Source organism: Ochotona curzoniae, unplaced genomic scaffold (genome assembly GCF_017591425.1).
Source record: "Ochotona curzoniae isolate NIBS_2020 unplaced genomic scaffold, NIBS_Ocur_1.0 scaffold_1852, whole genome shotgun sequence".
Classification (NCBI taxonomy): Eukaryota; Metazoa; Chordata; class Mammalia; order Lagomorpha; family Ochotonidae; genus Ochotona; species Ochotona curzoniae.
In genome coordinates, this window is record NW_024467087.1 from 28,622,213 (window position 1) to 28,639,944 (window position 17,732).

Below are 17,732 nucleotides of genomic sequence, written 5' to 3' on the forward strand. Positions count from 1 at the left end.
CTGGAACCAGAAACCTCATCTTGGTCTCCCATATAGTTGCAGTAACCCACACAGGGGTCATCTTCTGCTGTCTTCCCAAGAACATTAGCAACAAGCTAGAAGTGAAACAGCCATGACTTGAACTGGCACTCTGATATGGCATGCCAGTGTCAGAGTTGCAAGTGGTGGCTCAGCACAGTGGCTTAACCTTCTGTCCAGCCATAGTGCCAACCGTGTTCAGACATCTCTGTCTGGGGAAGTGTTACCATTCTTGGAGGCCCAACTCATGAATCTGTCCTTTATTGGTTACTCCAGTCCTAATTCCTACAGTAATTTGTATTTGTACTAGAGAAGTTACCTTTGTCTAATGTTGTAGATCTGAATTCTAATCTTTAAATTCCTTGAAACATTTTTCAACATTCTACCCCTTATTCAGCAGCATTTGAAATCACTGGTCAATAATTATTGAATAAATGCACAGCTCTGATGGAAGAAGCACTTAGTAGTGACAATTCAAAGGCAAGAACAATCTTGCTTTTGATTTAATTGCTAATACAGCTTGGAGAAGAGCCTGCATCTTCAGTTTCTTTATACTTTTTTCTCCATTCCTCAATCTCTTGCTGTGTAAAGGAGAATATATCACAGATTATAGTTTAGAATTGGGAATAATTCCATTGTTACACACATTGCTGTTGAATTACTGTTAAAATAATTTTCAGGGAAAACTGCATCGCATGGGTTAAATTTTAGATTTCAATTTTTTTAAAGTCCAATTGAATCAATAGAGAATTTTTTAGTAACAACTGATAGTACGTTTTTTGCCTCCTACACAATCAACTCTGAAAATTCCTGAAATTTGAATATTTATTAGCACTTTATGAAGCTTGAGAAATTTAGATAACAATGATGTCAGCTACAGCAGTCAATTTCTTTGAATGTTTCCTTTCAGGGTTTGAAAACTAGCTAATGGCACATTTCTTAAGCCCTCTATGCACTGTGGGACATAATACCCTTTTGGTCAATTCAAATAGGTCTATCATTTTAATTTCTTAAGTCATTAACCTTGGTGAAACGAATAAATGAAAAAGCAGGTACTGTGGAGTACTTGTTACTCTGGTCCTCTACCTGTGAAAACTTACCACGCAGGCTTTCCAAACACGGCTACCATGGTTCTCTAAGCTAGCTAACAGATACGGTGCACAGATAGTGCAATTACCCTGTTAGAGGATTCGAACCACATGGAAAGAGAAAACACTGTGAAATTTCAATACGAACCCAAATTCTGTTATAATACTCAGGCATCTGATTTTTACAGAAAGATCTTCATAAAATTATCTTAATGTGTTACAGCCCTTTCTGGAGAACTCATAAAATAAAAAATTTGTTTCCAGTATTTATAAAAGTGATTGAAAGTTGCTGAGGGACAAGGAGAATGAGGAATGGTAAAATGGTCAGGAATCAAGAAAAAAAAAAAAGTAGGAAGATAGAGAATGAGGGACGAGAGAAATAGAGAAAATGTGAGTTAGTATAGAAGGTTACGACTCTGGGACAGGGGTTAGTGACCAGGAGAGAAAGGAGGAAGGAAGTGAGGAAATGTTGGGAAGAGATGGGAGAAAGAAAGAAAGAAGACAGAGAAGTATAGGGGGGAGCGAAAATGGAAAGATACTAATTTACCAACAGACCAGTGTCTGACCTTAACCTGAACATCTGGTTTACTTCATTTCTAATATAAATCAAAATACCCACAGGTGATATGACTATACTATCGGTTTTCAGATGGCATGTTTCTGTCATTAACTTGGATTTAAAAAAAGCTATTTTAATTTTTTTTAAATAAAAACACTTTTGTATTTTTGGTATCAAAATGGAAATGCCAAGTCCTCACTAACGTTTGCCACTAGCATAATACATAACACCTCCAGTAACAAAATAACATCGACTCTTGAATCATGAATTGTGCTTCTTAAAATATGAAGAGATAATGGAGCTTTCTTCATCTCTCAACCCCAAGAGGAATTCCTTTGGCAAAACTTATTTCTGTTGAGTAACAAAGTTTTCCATGGGCCTCCACAATCAGGTGCACATTCATTCAACAAACCTTTTATGAGTGACAGTCAAGCTCCAAATATTTTGCTCAGTGATGGGGATATAGAAACAAGCATATCTTACTCTGTGATTCAGTCCTTTTCTTCTAGTTTGACAAACTTCTGAAAACATTTCACTGATAATTTTACATTGACATTTTTCTGCACACCACCTGCCCAAATAATTCCTAAGCTAAATCTCACCAAATAGATAAGGAAAATGAACACTGGAGCAATTCAGAAAAGGAAGTCAAAACTATTGATTACAACAATTTTCAGGAGTTAACATGTTCTGTTTGCATTTATCTGCTCGCCCAAGGAGAGAAAACTCAAGGGGTAGGAACTGTAAGGTACCCAGCTCCAGCCTACGAGAAAACAACCCCAGCAGTGAATCTAGCTTCTTCAGTGGCTGGAGCCATTAAGTAATAAGCTTGCTCAAGTGGGAGTTGCTGTCTCTTCTGCGGCAGATGGTGCCTATTTGTCACACCTGCCGATGAATAAAACAATGCCGCTCATTTCACCGTGAATAACAACATAAGATTTCCAAATCTCGCTTACCTTTTCTGGCTTTACAGTATGAATGGTGTTGGCCAGTTAGGAATTCCTTCTGAAGCTTGCACCGGCAGGTAACTTGTTCGGGAACATCTCTGGAATATCTGGAGAACGAGAATGAAAGCCTTAGCTTGCTAAAGAAGCAGAGCTAGGTTCACACAAATTCTACTTTTTCTTGTCCTCTCTAAACAGTATATTCTTTCCAGGAGAAAGAAAAAAGAACAGAAAAGGACCTATTAGTTACTTAAAATGTCACCTGCCACTTACAGCTTCTGAGTGCAGTTTTGGATGCCTGCTTCTTACACGCCCCAAAGAGCAATGAAAAGTCTCTGGACGTGAATGCAGAGCCCGAACACTTGAATGGAAGCAGCCTGATTTAGTTAAGTCCCCAGTTCCTCTTTTGCAGGCAACAGTTTAGAGTCTGAGAGCGAAATGATTCAGCTCCGCTCTGTGCTCAGCTTAGCGATGTACAGAGAGAGGGAGGAGAGAAGCTCACCAGTAAAGTTTGTGTAAGCCTTTCAGTTTAACCCCTTCAAGCCTTCTTCATTATTCTGGGATTAGCAAGGGCTCCCTCCCTAAAAGCTGCCTTCATGTTGTTTTTTTTTTTAAGACGATCAGATCTCTTAGTGAATTCAAAAGTTGTTCATTCTGGGTTTTACAACAATGTATGCTTAGAATTGAAACCTGGCATGAGAAAATGAGATAGTATTTAAATCTTTCCATATTTAAAAACAGAGTATATAAATGAGTGTGTGTGCATGTTTACATTTTTTTAGGTTTAGGAAAAATTTTAGGTGCCATATTAATATATATACTTTGCATCTTTTGTGGAAATTTATCATCAGCTTGAATTTCTGCTTGGGCTGCTAAATTTAGGCAGATTGGCTTTGAAAAAGGTATTTCTATCTTCAGTATATGAGGAGTCATCAGAAAGATCATGGAAGATGCATATTTCAAAATTATATCGCACCACAAAGCTCATTTTTAATTCCATGTTTCCATGAGCTGTTTAAAACACTCTGCATATTGCATTATAAAGGATTCGCCTACCTGTAGGTTAAACACCCTTGCCATTTTTATATATTATGGCAGGAGAAATGAGATTAACACTTATTGAGGGCCTATTCTACGTCAAGCATATAACAAAAGAACTTCATTTAGTCCTTACAACAGTCCTGTGACTTGGGTATTATGATCCTCACTTTATAGATGAGGACCCTGAGTCAAAGTGTGTGGTGCAAATGAGCAAGCCTGGAGTCAGCATTTGAAAGCAACACAGCGTGGTCCCAGCATCTTTGTCCTTTCCTCTATGGCAGTGGTTCTTAATCTTTGTGGTCTTAAATTGATTTGAGAATACAATAAAACCTATAGGCCTTCCCCTTCTTCAGAGATTGTGGCACAGCATACCAAGTCACTGCGTGTGATACTGGCATCTCATATCAGAGAGCTAGTTCAATTCCTGGCTACTCTGTTCCCAGGCCAGCTTCCTGCTAATAAGACTAGGGAGGCAATAGAAGATGGCCCAAGTATTTGGGCCCCAGCTTATGGGACACTAAGATGGTGTTCTTCATGCCTGATTCTGACCTGATTCAGCCCTGACTGTTAAGGACATGACTTGGGGAATGAACCAGCAGATGGAAGATTCTTTCTCTTGCTATTTCTCTCTTTCCCCTCTGTCCCTCTGCATTTCAAATAAATAAGACATAAAATCCTTTTTTGCTTAAAAAAATAAGTGTACATTCGCTTTGTGTGTTCCATAGCCTCCTGGTTAAAAACAGCCAAATGTCCCCATGTCACTTTTCCAATATTATACTATCATCAGTACATTGTTCATACAACAACACATGGTCATTAATAATTTTTATCAATAGCAGTAATGGTTCTGAGGACTGTCATGTCAAGGTTTAAGAAATAATTGCAACTGTATTCCCAAATTCTCCTTAACACTAAATTCTCCTTTATATCACCTGTTTCTTTAGTCATGTAAGTGGTCACAACGGTTTCAGAGTCTCCTTGAAGTCTTGGATTCCTTACCAACATGTTCTTATACTTTATTTCTCAAACAGATGAAGTATGCTGGGCTTTTTCAAACTGGAGTGGTATGGCTGAGTCTTAGGAACATGCAGCTTTTAACATAAGGTGTAGGATTTAACACAGTGCTTTTTCTTAAATGATCAATTGTCCTTAATATTCAGGGAAAGCATGGGTAATTTAAGTGACAGTTTTAAGCATACTTTATATGGAAATAAATACACATTGTAGAGTAGAAGGTACATCCTGTGTACATTCTTGGAACCAAACAGAAGACTTCAGAGAATCTTTGTTCTTGTGATGGGGCACTTTGGGCCACCCAGACTTCCCTGGTGCTATGTGTTCGCTCTCGACTGACCTTCAAAATATTTTGTAGAAAAATTCAAAGATCATAAGATAGCAGGAAGACCAGGGAATTTGAAGTCAAATGGTCCTGATTAACAACCAGACCAGGATTTGGTCTATTTTTGTGGACCATTTTAAGAAGTCAGTTAATTTCTCTGAGACTCCATTTTCTTGCCTGCAAAAGAAGAGCAACTATGAAAAGAGGACAATATGAGAAAATCTCCAACCTCCCCCCTCCCCCAGCTACAGGAAAAAGAAAAAGAAAATTGGAAATTATGGTCTCATCTACTTTCCCCTATTCTTTGACCCTTCCCACCCTAATCAGCAATCCACGTGGTCATACATCCTTCTCAACTATGTAAACATCATCAAAAATAAAATTCAAAAAAATGCAAAAAGAGAACAATGAAATACTTTATACTGCTAGAATGTAGTGAATTCAATCATATAAGTATGTCCATTATTTCAGGGAACTTCATTCATTGTTTTCATGCTGTTTTTTCATGAATTAAAAAAGTATAAAGAAAAACATGCTTTATAAATGCTCAAAAATGTTAATGTTATTGTTCAATGAATGATCTATATGAAAAAATGATGAGAGGGGTTGGCTTTGTGATGTAGTGAATTAAGCCACTGCCTGTGAAGCCAGAAATGGCTCAAATCACAGGTTCTGGATGTACTGCTGCTTCTTTTTAAAAATTAATTAATTATGTTTTAAATTTTATGATACAGTTCCAGGGGCTCTAGGATTTCCCTTAACCAAAATTCCCTCCCCTCGACTGATTCCCTCTATATTCTTAAGCAATCATTAGTTCATCATTCTACTATTTAAGTGTGTCCTGACGTTGTAGGTTTGGACACTGGAAGAGAGTCCAGCATCCTATTGTCAAGATATATTTAACAGTTTCATTGAGAGTCCATCTTTGATTTGGAAGTAGAGATACATACTGCATTGTGTCATCACATCTGGATATGACAGTCTCTATTACACAATTACTATATATTTCCTTGAATGAAAAGCCATATAAACAAAATCAGCACTGCTTCTAATTCAGGTCCCTGATAGCGTGCTTAAGAAATCAGCAGAAGGACCTAGTACGGTGGCCTAACAGCTAAAGTCCTCGCCTTGAATGTGCCGGGATCCCATTTGGGCGCCGGTTCTAAACCCACCAGCCCTGCTTCCCATTTACCTCCCTGCTTGTGGCCTGGGAAAGCAGTGGAGGATGGCCGAAAGCCTTGGGACCCTGCACCCACATGGGAGACCCAGAAGGGGCTCTGGGCTCCTGGCTTCGGATTAGCACAGCTCTAGCCATTGTGGCCGATTGGGGAGTGAATCATCAAATGGAAGATCTTCCTCTCTGTCTGTCCTCCTCCCTGTATATCTGACTTTCCAATAAAAATAAATAAATCTTAAAAAAAAAAAAAAAAAGAAACCAGCAGAAGAGGCCCATGTGCTTGGACCCCTGTGAACAACATGGGAGACTCTCATTTTGGTGTCCTAACTTCAGCCTGATTTGGCTCCAATTGCTACAGACTTTCGGGGAGTAAATCAGTGAATGGATGGTTTCTCTCCCTCTCTCTCCGAAACCAGGATCCAGGAACTTCTTCCGGATATCCCACGTGGGTGCAGGGTCCCAAAGCTTTGGGCCGTCCTCGACTGCTTTCCCAGGCCACAAGCAGGGAGCTGGATGGGAAGTGGAGCAGCCGGGATTAGAACCAGCACCCATATGGGATCCTGGAGCGTTCAAAGCAAGGACTTAAGCCGCTAGACCACTGCGCCAGGCCCTCTCTCTCTCTCTTTCAGTCCCCCTCTCTGCTTGTGGAATAAATAATTTAAATAAAAACATAAGATGAGAATATCTGAATCTACAAAAGATTTCCCCCTAGTTTCTGTAATTAGAAATAAAGGCCTCATGTAACAACACACTTAAAGTTCAAGTTTCCAAAATGACACAACACAAAGGACATGCTCCAGAACAACATCTCAGAAAAAGAGAGAGAGAGAGAGAGACTTATATTGTTGAAAGAAATGGGAAGAGATGTTTATGAAAACTTTCCTCTACAGAGAGCTCTTGTCAGGCTAAGACTGCACTCCTCTCTCCCTAGAATGGGCAGGGTTGAGAGATACAACCTCCTTCACCTCAAACCTGCCTAGCTTGTATTTCACCAGACCAGAGAGAGCTTGACACTTGTTCCCTGGAGTCGACAGGCAAAGGATAAAAGCTGTACTTCATTCTGAGAAAGCAAATGTGGCCCTTGGCAGGAGGACAGGGTTGAAGTGAGCCTTCATTTGCAGTTTATCAGGACAGGGAGTGGTTGAAAATTTCCTGGAAACCAAATTGAAGACGTGAAAGCGAGAACTGCGGTGTGATCATCCTGGATCCTGGTGGATAGAGCTACTTGGAGGAGTGGAGGGATCCTAGCAAGGAGAAGCCAGACATGATTGCTGCAGTCCTAGGAGCTGTGGGAGGAGTTAAAGACTGTTTACATACATAGCAACGCAGGAGCCCAATTTCCTGATTCTAGGAGAGCGGCTGTCAATGACGGGGTTTTTTGGAAGTGGGAAATCACTCACCATGGAAAACATGATTGTTCCCCTAACCGTTCTTCCCTGTTCCTGCTTCCTTCCTTGCTTCGGAGGATTCAAATAGGAGCTCACAAATGTGAAGAGAATTGAAATCTATCACTCCTCCTCGCCCAAAGGCAAGCGGGCCCCTGCCCTTAGCATGGGCTTGAGAAAACTTACTTTCCAAAAAAGGCACTAGAATTTGATTAATATCTTGGACTCCTGACTACTGGATCAGACCTTATGTTTATTCTTGAAGAAGGGAATAGAAAAATCGTATCATCTGTCCAAGTTTCCATCCAGTGCCAGGGAAAACTTACCTCAGTGGGATACATTTTGGGTGATATTTGGGAGCTAAGCTGGGAGTTGTATTTTGATTCTGTGCTAAAGTACATTTTTAAAAAATACTGGTTATACTCACTAATTCCTTTTTTCATTCAACAAGGGTCTCAGTGATTGTTATGTTTCAAGGCATTATGTAATGAGTGAGACACACAAGTGAAATTAAAGAGCCCTTTACTGAAATTGCTTATGATCTTTATCAGGGGTAAACATTTTTTCCCAATAAAGGGCTGTATGATAAATATTTCAGACTTTTCAGGACACACATAATCTGTTACATTAAATTACATCAAAATTCATAGAAAATGGAACTGAAAGACAAGTTTATTTTTGTGAGGAAATTAAAATTCCTGAATAGATTTTTTGATTATACCTACTTTCATCAATTTATTGAAAATCTCTCAAATACATAAATTTAACTTTTTTTCCAGCCTGAGCAGATGGATTCCCTGACTCTAAACTTCACCATGGTCCGCCCCAGGCTGTTGCAGACATATTTGGGGTGAACCAGTAGATGAAAGAGCAGACTCTTTTTGTTCCCCTTCCTCTCTCCATGTTCCTCTGCCTTTCAAATACATTAAAAAAAAAAAGGAAAAGATATGTTTCAAAAGTTTGGTGTGTATTTAAAATAAATAAATCAATAAGGTTACCTGAAAATTCCATTTTGGAACAATATAGCATAACAGCTAAGGTTCTCGCCTTGAATGCACTGGGACTCCATGTGGGCACCAGTTCACATCCCAGCTGCTCCTGCACTCATGTGGGAGACCAGAAAATACTCTGGGCTCCTGTCTTCGATTTGACTCACCTCCAGCCACTTGGGTAGTAAACCAGCAGACAAATGATCTTTCTCTCTGTCTCTCCTTCTCTCTGTAAATCTGACTTTCCAACAAAAAAAAAATTTAAAAAACCTATTTTTCACACACTTTTTGAAACACCCTCATTTTTTTTGAAAAAAAAAAAAGACTAATTTAAAAGAAATGTAACTAGATTTAATTGTGACCATCACATATTGAACAAAATGTCAATTTTATACATTCTATGCCATAAATATGTGTAACTCATACCAGTTGTTGGCCTTGTTTCATGGCTTCCCGCTTATGGAAATGTGTAGTGATGGAGTACTGGGGTCTGTCATATACAGGTATGGGGGTATAATGGAGCATGCATCCCTGCTTCCAGATGAAAGATGGATTCTCAATGAAACTGATGGACATGTGTAGACAATGGGATGCTGGACTGTCTGACATTGTACCAGCAATGTCTGGGTACACTTAAATAAGAGACTGATGGAATTGATTCCTTATGAAAGACTACACTGGAAAAAATCTGATGAGGTGTGGGGACTTGGGGGAAAATCCCAGCCTATACGAAATTGTACCACATAATTCGAACTTCAAAATAAAAATATATTTAAAAAAAAGAATTTCGGTTTTATAAAGTAAAGAATTATGAAACTTTGTTAAAGAGTGATGTGAATAAAGCTTTCTCTCTATTAAAAAAATGTAAAAGTCAGAAAAAATTCTTATAATAACACTATACACAAAAAGAAGACATGGTCAACTTTGGCCTGTGCATTTTAATGTGTTAGTTCCTAAGCTACGGGAGAAACACATTTTTCAATACTATCACTTACAGAATATTTATTGTGATTGGAGATCTAGTTAGGGTACGTGAGAGAGAGAAGAGCATTAGCCAACTCTTCATGGGAAATCAGGGCCTCTAGGAAAAGGCATTGTGGCTTTGAGACCAGAAGGAGGAGTAGATGATAAGGAAGATTAGTGATATCCAAGGCAAAAGGAGCTGCCTGTACTGAGCTCGATGGAGAAATGAGCCTTAGAGTGGCTAATTTATTTGCTTGAGATCACCACACTAAGTAAGCAACGGAGCTTACCCTCCTAAGCTCTGAAGCCAAGAGTGTGTGACTTAAACCCACTTTCCAGCCATTGGATCAAATCCCTGTTTAGTATGAAAGTTGTGTTGAACATCTCTTTTAATATCTGCTAACTAAAGGCCCAGCTCGGTATCCTAGTGACTAAGTTCCTTGCCTTGCACTTGTGGGATCCTATATGGGCACCAGTTCTAATCCCACCAGCCCTGCTTCCCATTCGGCTCCCTGCTGTGGCCTGGGGAAGCAGTGGAGGACGACTCAAAGCCTTGGGCCCCTGCACCTGCATGGGAGACCTGGAAGAGTCTTCTCGCTCCTGGCTTTGGATAAGCTCTGCTCTGGCTGTGATTCTGGGAGTGAATCATTGGACAGAAGATCTTCTTCTCTGTGTATACGACTTTCCAATAAAAATAAATAAATCTTTAAAAAATTATTTGCTAACTAGCTGCTCTATTTGGCTCCCTTTAGATTTTTCTGGGGATGAAAATGTTAAAGTTCTAATATGGCTTACAGATCCTGAAAATCAGACAGTGAATTGATGAGGGTTGTCTTGATTATAAGTTGAATTCTTCTTTTAGAAAACAACCCCCTTCTCCCAATAAAACCTGGCACACATGCTCAAATTCAAGAGATTTACTTATTTCATCCTTACAAGAGTGACTTTTTTTTTTTCCAATAGTTAAACCCAGTACCGCTTTGATGTAATTTATTACCACCTTATTATAGATTTTAACATTTAGAAGGAAGGGCAACCTTTGGCTTGGACTACATTGGATGATTAGTGCAAATGCTCTTCTCATTTTCATCACTTACATTGATGACCTTGGGCGAATTAGTTTACTCAGCACAGATTAAATCTATCAATACTTCTATTGATTACTTCTTGCTGGATCTTTATTGAAGTAACACAGTTTGGAAAGCTAGATGAGCCATACAGCAAGAATTCTTTCATGCTATTGCTTTTTTTTTTTAAGAGAGAGAGTCAGACATACAGAGAGGAGGACAGACAGAGAGGAAGATCTTCCATTTGATGATTCACTCCCCAATTGGCCTCAATGGCCAGAGCTGTGCCAATCCGAAGCCAGGATCACTGAGCCCCTTCTGGGTCTCCCATGTGGGTGCAGGTTCCCAAGGCTTTGGGCCATCCTCCACTGTTTTCCCAGGCCACAAGCAGGGAGGTAAATGGGAAGCAGGGCTGGTGGGTTTAGAACTGGCACCCATATGGGATCCTGGCATATGCAAGGTGAGGACTTTAGTCGCCAGGCTGCCGCACCAAGCTCAACAAGAATTCTTTGAGCAACACTCACCTTAAAGTCTGCCACATACTCCTGGAATCAGAAAGATTAGAAGTTGAAATAAGTAGGGAGATAGAGTACAGAAATGGTTCAATCTTGCTGCTGCCGATCTTCCAGTCAGAGGATGTTAACCAGGGCTTTGCTTTTCACTTGGAGACATCTTACAAAGTGCAGAGTCTTTTTTATTTTTTTATGATTTATTTATTTGAGCATTGCAGAGAGGGAGAAACACACACACACACGTGAACACACACACACACACACAGAGAAAGAGAGAGATCTTTCATTTTTTGGAAGATGGCTCCAATGGCCAAGGCTAGACCAGGAGGCAGGAACTTCATTTAGGTCTCCCATGTTGGGGGCAGGGACCCAAGCACTTTGTGCTTCCTTTTTTCTGAGGACATTAACAAGGAGCTGCATTTAAAGTGAAATGCAGTGATGCTCATATGGGATGCTGGTGTCCCATTGCAGCTTTTCCTGCTACGTCCCAACTGTGGTCCCAAAATAGTTTTGGTCTTAAGTCAGACCTTCAGCAGGGTTGAAAGCTGAGAATATGTATTTTGAAGTCAGCTCTGCAGCTCAAGGAGCAGTAACATGAGGTAGGAGACAGACGCCTAAGGATCTGATTGTGTTGAAAAATATGACAATTCTGGAAGCAGAAATTCCACTTCAGAGGGCAATATACATGATCCTCGACTTACGAAGTTTGCCTTATGATGGTTGAACTTTATCATGGTGTGAGACTGATACAGATTTGGCCAAAACCAAACTTTCAATTTTTAGTTTTAATCTCCCCACCTCTGGATTTGCAATATGTACTACAGTCATCTCTCATGGGGCTGGGCAGCCACAGCTGCAGCCTCCAGCATTCTCAGGATCAAGAAAGAGAACAACAGACATTCTACAGTGTGTTGTAGTACTTAACTGTGATGTTGGTCAGTTTGGTCCATTAAGTGCATTTTGGACTAAATATATTTTCATTTTTGAGATTTATTTTATTTTTATTTCAAAGATAAAATTAGAGAAAGAGAAGCTTTTTATCCACTGACTCACTTCCCAAATATCACAATAGCTAGTTTAGGCCAGGCCAATGCAAAGAGCAAGGAACTTTATCCAGGTCTCCCATGTCGGTGCAGGGATCCAAGGTCATGGGCTATCTTCTGTTGCACCAGAAGGGAGCTGGATTGGAAGTGGAACAGCCAAGACTCAAACTGCTTAAACCAAAGCCCAGATGGGCACTGCAGGAAGCAGCCCAATGTGTTACAGCCAATGCCAGGCCTAAATATATTTTCAACTTGTAATGTGTTAATCAAGTTGTAATCCCATTGTAATGGGAAGAACATATGTGCATAGGGGTTTACTCAGTCCTCTCTGCTTCAAAATGGGCTTTTATTGTCAAATTAGTCGAATGTTATCACAGCAATAATGTGCTGCTTGTAGTGCTACTCTAAATAGATATGGAAGAAATAGCAAAATGAGAGCTCAGTTGATATTTGAAATAAGTTTAAGCATTGAAATAAGTGTAAGATGACATACTACATGCACATACGAGTACTTCAAAAAGCTTGTGGATATTGAAATCAAAGAACAGATTTATTTTGGTGCAAAAATGATTCCATTTATCACATAAAATTTTGAACGTACCCCCATATTGCTTCTATTACTTTAAAATAGCAAAGAAGGGCCTGGCGGCATGGCCTAGCGGCTAAAGTCCTCACCCTGAACCCGCTAGGATCCCGTATGGTCACCGGTTCTAATCCTGGCAGCTCCACTTCCCATCCAGCTCCCTGCTTGTGGCCTGGGAAAGCAGTTGAGGACGGCCCAAAGCTTTGGGACCCTGTACCCGTGTGGGAGACCCGGAAGAAGTTCCTAGATCCTGACTTCGGATTGGCATAGCATCAGCCATTGCGCTCACTTGGGGAGTGAATCATCGGACGGAAGATCTTCCTCTTTGTCTCTCCTCTCTGTATATCTGACTTTGTAATAAAAATAAATAAATCTTAAAAAAAATAAAATAGCAAAGAAATACAAAAGATATAAATCTAAAAAGGATATAAGCTTAAAATTTTTAAAGAAAGGATCCAGTCTCTGTCCATACAGAAAAACATATCCAGTAAAGCACTGAATTGTCAGAACACTAAACTTTGCCCACTAAAAAACATGGCAGCAACCAAACGAAGTCCCTCACCTGAGTTAAAGTTTGAGAAGTCTTCAGGGAGAACTGAGGCCTTTTTTGTAGCCTTGAAAGGAAGAGAGCAAAGGAGAAGGTAAAGAGAAGAAGTTATAGAGGACAAAAGGCAACATGAACAATGGTTTGGAAAAGATTTTTTTCCTATATAACATTCAGTTATGTATTATTAAGGTATAATTTTCATCCTCTCTAATATCCCTAAAAAGCTCTTTCTCTTTAAATCTTCTTAATATAACAACTTTCTCTGAGTGGGTTATTTCTTCCTTGCTGACAGTGCAGTAAATTTTCTGTCACTTTGCAGAATGGGAACTGCCATTTACTAAATGAGTTCCTTTCTCCTCTGCGCTCCCTTGGTGCCAAGTCTTAATAAAGACAGATGGATTTCCCCCATCGTGTGGCTACTTCCCATCTCAGCCTGATGAATATGAGACTGAGAGCCCGACCCTTCGTTGTCAAGGGTATAAAAGGTTTCATCCTTATTTATGGCCATTTTTAGTTACTGCGGGGAGGGGAAGTCTCAATTAAGGGACAAAGGATTTTTTTAAAAGAAATTATTTCAATAAAACCAGGATTTCTGAGCAAACTAAAACCTTTCATGTCTTCTCTACATTTTTTCTTTACTCATGGGAAGACAAGGTCGTGGAGTCATTGCTTAGGATATATTGAATTAATAGGTACACTCAATAAAATGCTATGAGGAAGCATATGCATGTGACCAAACCATGTCAACCTAGGGCAACCAATTCAAGCAGTTGGGCGTAATTCAATACAAAGTGTCGCACAGTTATTAGACTTCACTGGTCATCTAGCAAATCCTTTAGTACATTGCACTCACAGGAGCTTCCCGCTTTAAGTGTAGACACTGACCCCCTAAACCATTTGGAAGGCCTTTAACTCTCTGTGTCTTGTGACATAATGTGAGAACATCAGGTGTACTTCTTTCCACAATCCACTAAAAAATATCTTTTTTTACATATATATCACTTTAAAATGCTGTTCTTTAATTCTTCACTTGGCAGTAAGATTTTTGTCTCTGTTTAGTGCCTCGGCTGAACTGTATCTGCCCCTTGGATCAGATTTTATGGTTTCAATTAGTTTCTACATTAGCATGCATTAGTTGATTTGATTGCTTGTGTGTGTTCAATGATTTTTTTTTCAGTGTTAATTCTTTCATTTTTTTGCTTACATTTTTAATCATAAAGTTTATAATGCAATTTATGTATATGACACCTAAGACATGTATGAGGACATAGGTAGCATACATATAATGTTTAAAAAATAGTAAATGTAAATAACAAGTAGTAGGTTATCTGCTATCTAGCCTAAAAATGAAATATAATCAAAACCTTTGAAGCAACTCTGTGCCCCTTCATTCTCTCCAGAAGTAACAATGATGCTGAATTTTATTTTTGATATCTTCTTTTTCTTCACATATGTCTGACTAAACAATTCTGTTCTGGTTTTATGCATATTTTGGATCTGTGCATGCAGGGATCTATTTTGTACATGCCTTTATAAAACATTTTTTCCTAATACTAAGTTTGTGAGATTCACCCATGTTGGTGTGTATGAAGATCATTCATTTTTTTCCCTAAATATTCTATTGCATAGATACACCATAATTTACCAAGTTTTCTATTAGATGTTTTACTTTGGATTAGGAAGAATTTTTAAAAATCAAGATACTATGTGCTTGCAATTTTAAAAAGAAAGCCTCAAACATTATGTAACTACACACATAAAATAATCTGAATATCCTTGCCATTTCTTGTCCTCAAAACTAAAAATGTAACCACTGGGGCTGGCATAGTGGCATAACAGGTTAATCCTCTATGTGCAAACACTGGCATTCCTTATCGATGTCAGTTCAAGTCCCAGCTAATCCACTTTCAAGCTAGCACCTTCCTAACTGGCCTGGAAAGGCAGTGAAGGATGACCAAAGTACTTGAGACACTGCACCCACGTGGGACATCTGGAAGAAGCTCTGGCCATTGCGGCCATTTGGGGGGTGATCCAGGAGATGAAAAATCTCTGTATCTGACTCTTCTCTGAAAAATCTTCTTTTCCTATAAAAATAAATAAATCATATAAAGAGATGGATAATGGTGATGAAAAGACAGCCAAAAAATCGGCATGTTTTACAGTTTTGCATAGAGTGTAGTAAGGGCAACTATAGTTCACAGTAATAGATTTTTGATTATATATGTATGTGACAACTTGGAAGAGGAGATCTGCTAGGTTCCAAACACAAAGATAAGGGAATGGAACTGCTAATTTCCTGCTTTGATCAGAGTATTCTTTGCACTTGTGTTGAACTATTATTGCATGGCATCCCATAAAATGCGCAATTACCGTATGTTAATCAGCTAATTTTACAACCAAAAAATTCACTAAAAATGAAAAGAAGTAACCATTGTTAACAACTTAGTTTCTCTATCTCTAGATTTTTTCTATGCCTGTGTACCTTTGTGTTTACATGACTAAAGTTATGTCCACATCGTTCTGCAGCTGTTTTACTCAGCTGCATATTATTCGCAGCCTGAATGTCATTACACAATTACCTTGTTCTTTAAAACATCTTCAAAAAGTTCATGAAAATATTTATTATGAAAATAATTACGTATGCTTTGCATTTTTGCATGAAAATACACTTAACTTTTAAAATGTTTATTCATTTATTTTCATCTACTTTACAGGCAATGTGAGTCGTGAGTCAGTCTACACACACACACACACACACACACACACACACACACACCACTTTCATCCACTGGTTTATTACTTAAATGCCCACAACTGCCAGGATTAGGCAGGTGAAGCCAGGAGCCTGAAAACTTATGGTTTCCGATCAGTGTGGTAGGGACCTATGTATACAAGCCATCGGCTACTGTCTCCTAGGGTGTACATTAGCAGGAAGCTGGATGGGAAGCAGAGTATCCAGCGCTTTATCAAGGTACCCAAACATAGAAAGTGGGCAACTTAATTGCTATTTCAAATTCTGCCCCACCCTACCCCCAGCTCTTTCTTTTTAATAGCTGGGTGGTATTCTACAAAATTACATTGTATCATTTTTTCAGACACTATGAATATTTAGGTCTTATTTTGCAGTTGCTTGCTTATAAATAATACTCTGACCTACCTACTTGTTTATCTGTAAATTCATTGGTTTTAGCAATGAATGTCTTACATTCCAGGAAACCCTTCCATCCTGATCACTTCTGTCTTCCTACATCACTTTTTAACTACTGGGGTTTTTATATTTGTCACACGTTCCCAGAAGTGAGATTGCCAGGTCATGTGATTGCTTTCATACACGAAACTTTACAGGAAGCCTTCTTAGAAGGGGACCCAAGTCATTGCAAGAATTGGAGATGTGGAAAGTGAGTGATAGGAATATTGATCTAGCCTATAATAAAAGTCAAAATAAAAGTCAATGACTTTAGGTCATTTGAGAAGAAGACAAAATCACAAGAAGAATGTGATGACTACCAAATGGATGAAGAAAAATGAAAAATGACTTCAAAACAAATTTGTCTTAGATGTTAACCTATATTCAGTCCTGTTGTGTATAAGCTCTTATAAAGAATTTAGCAGTGAGTTGAGAATTTGAGGTTGTGTCTTATTTAGTATTTGTATGTTATCACCTTTTTTAATTTAAAAAAGATTCCCAACCAAGTACTAACCGGGCCCAACCCTGCTTAGCTTCCAAGATCAAACGCGATCAGGCACATTCAAGGTGGTATGGCCGTAGACGAGACTAGGTATTTCCTATAGCCCTGGTGTGTTAGGAGGCTGAATTCCAGTGGTTGCCAAGCACTTCAAGGGGCTTATTGTTATGGTATAGTAGCTTCAGCTGTTGCTTGTGACACTGGCATCCCATACTGGAGGGGTGGTTTGTCCCACTTGCTCTGCTTCTCATACAGCTTCCTACTGATGCTTCTGGAAGGCAATAAATGATGGTTTAAGTGCTTGGGCCCTTGCCATCCATGTGAGAGACCCAGATGGAGTTCCACATTCCTGATTTTACCTGGCTCAGCGCTGGCTGCTGCAGCCATTTGGAGAGTGAACTCATCATATGAAAGGTATCTCTGTCTCTCCCTCTCTTTCTGCTGTTCTGCCTTTCAAATTAAAAAAAAAAAAACCACGCATCTTTTTCTTTAGAAAAGTACCTTGAGCCACTTACGTTATTATCAGGGTTACAGAAATATGAAATATTATAAAGGAAATGCAAGATACCAGTAATCCTCAGATGTCTTTTTCAACTTATTTGCACATGCTGGGTTATATGAGTTTTATCATTGCTTAATTAACATTGGGCAAGCAAGACTTCAGTCAGCCTGTTAACTAGGTATATGTAGAGCTTCTTCTACCATCTGAGGTAATGAATTTCAGAGATAAGATTCCTAATATTGTTTGCCTCATGCTTTTAGTCAAGCAGCAATTAAGGAAGCACTAACAT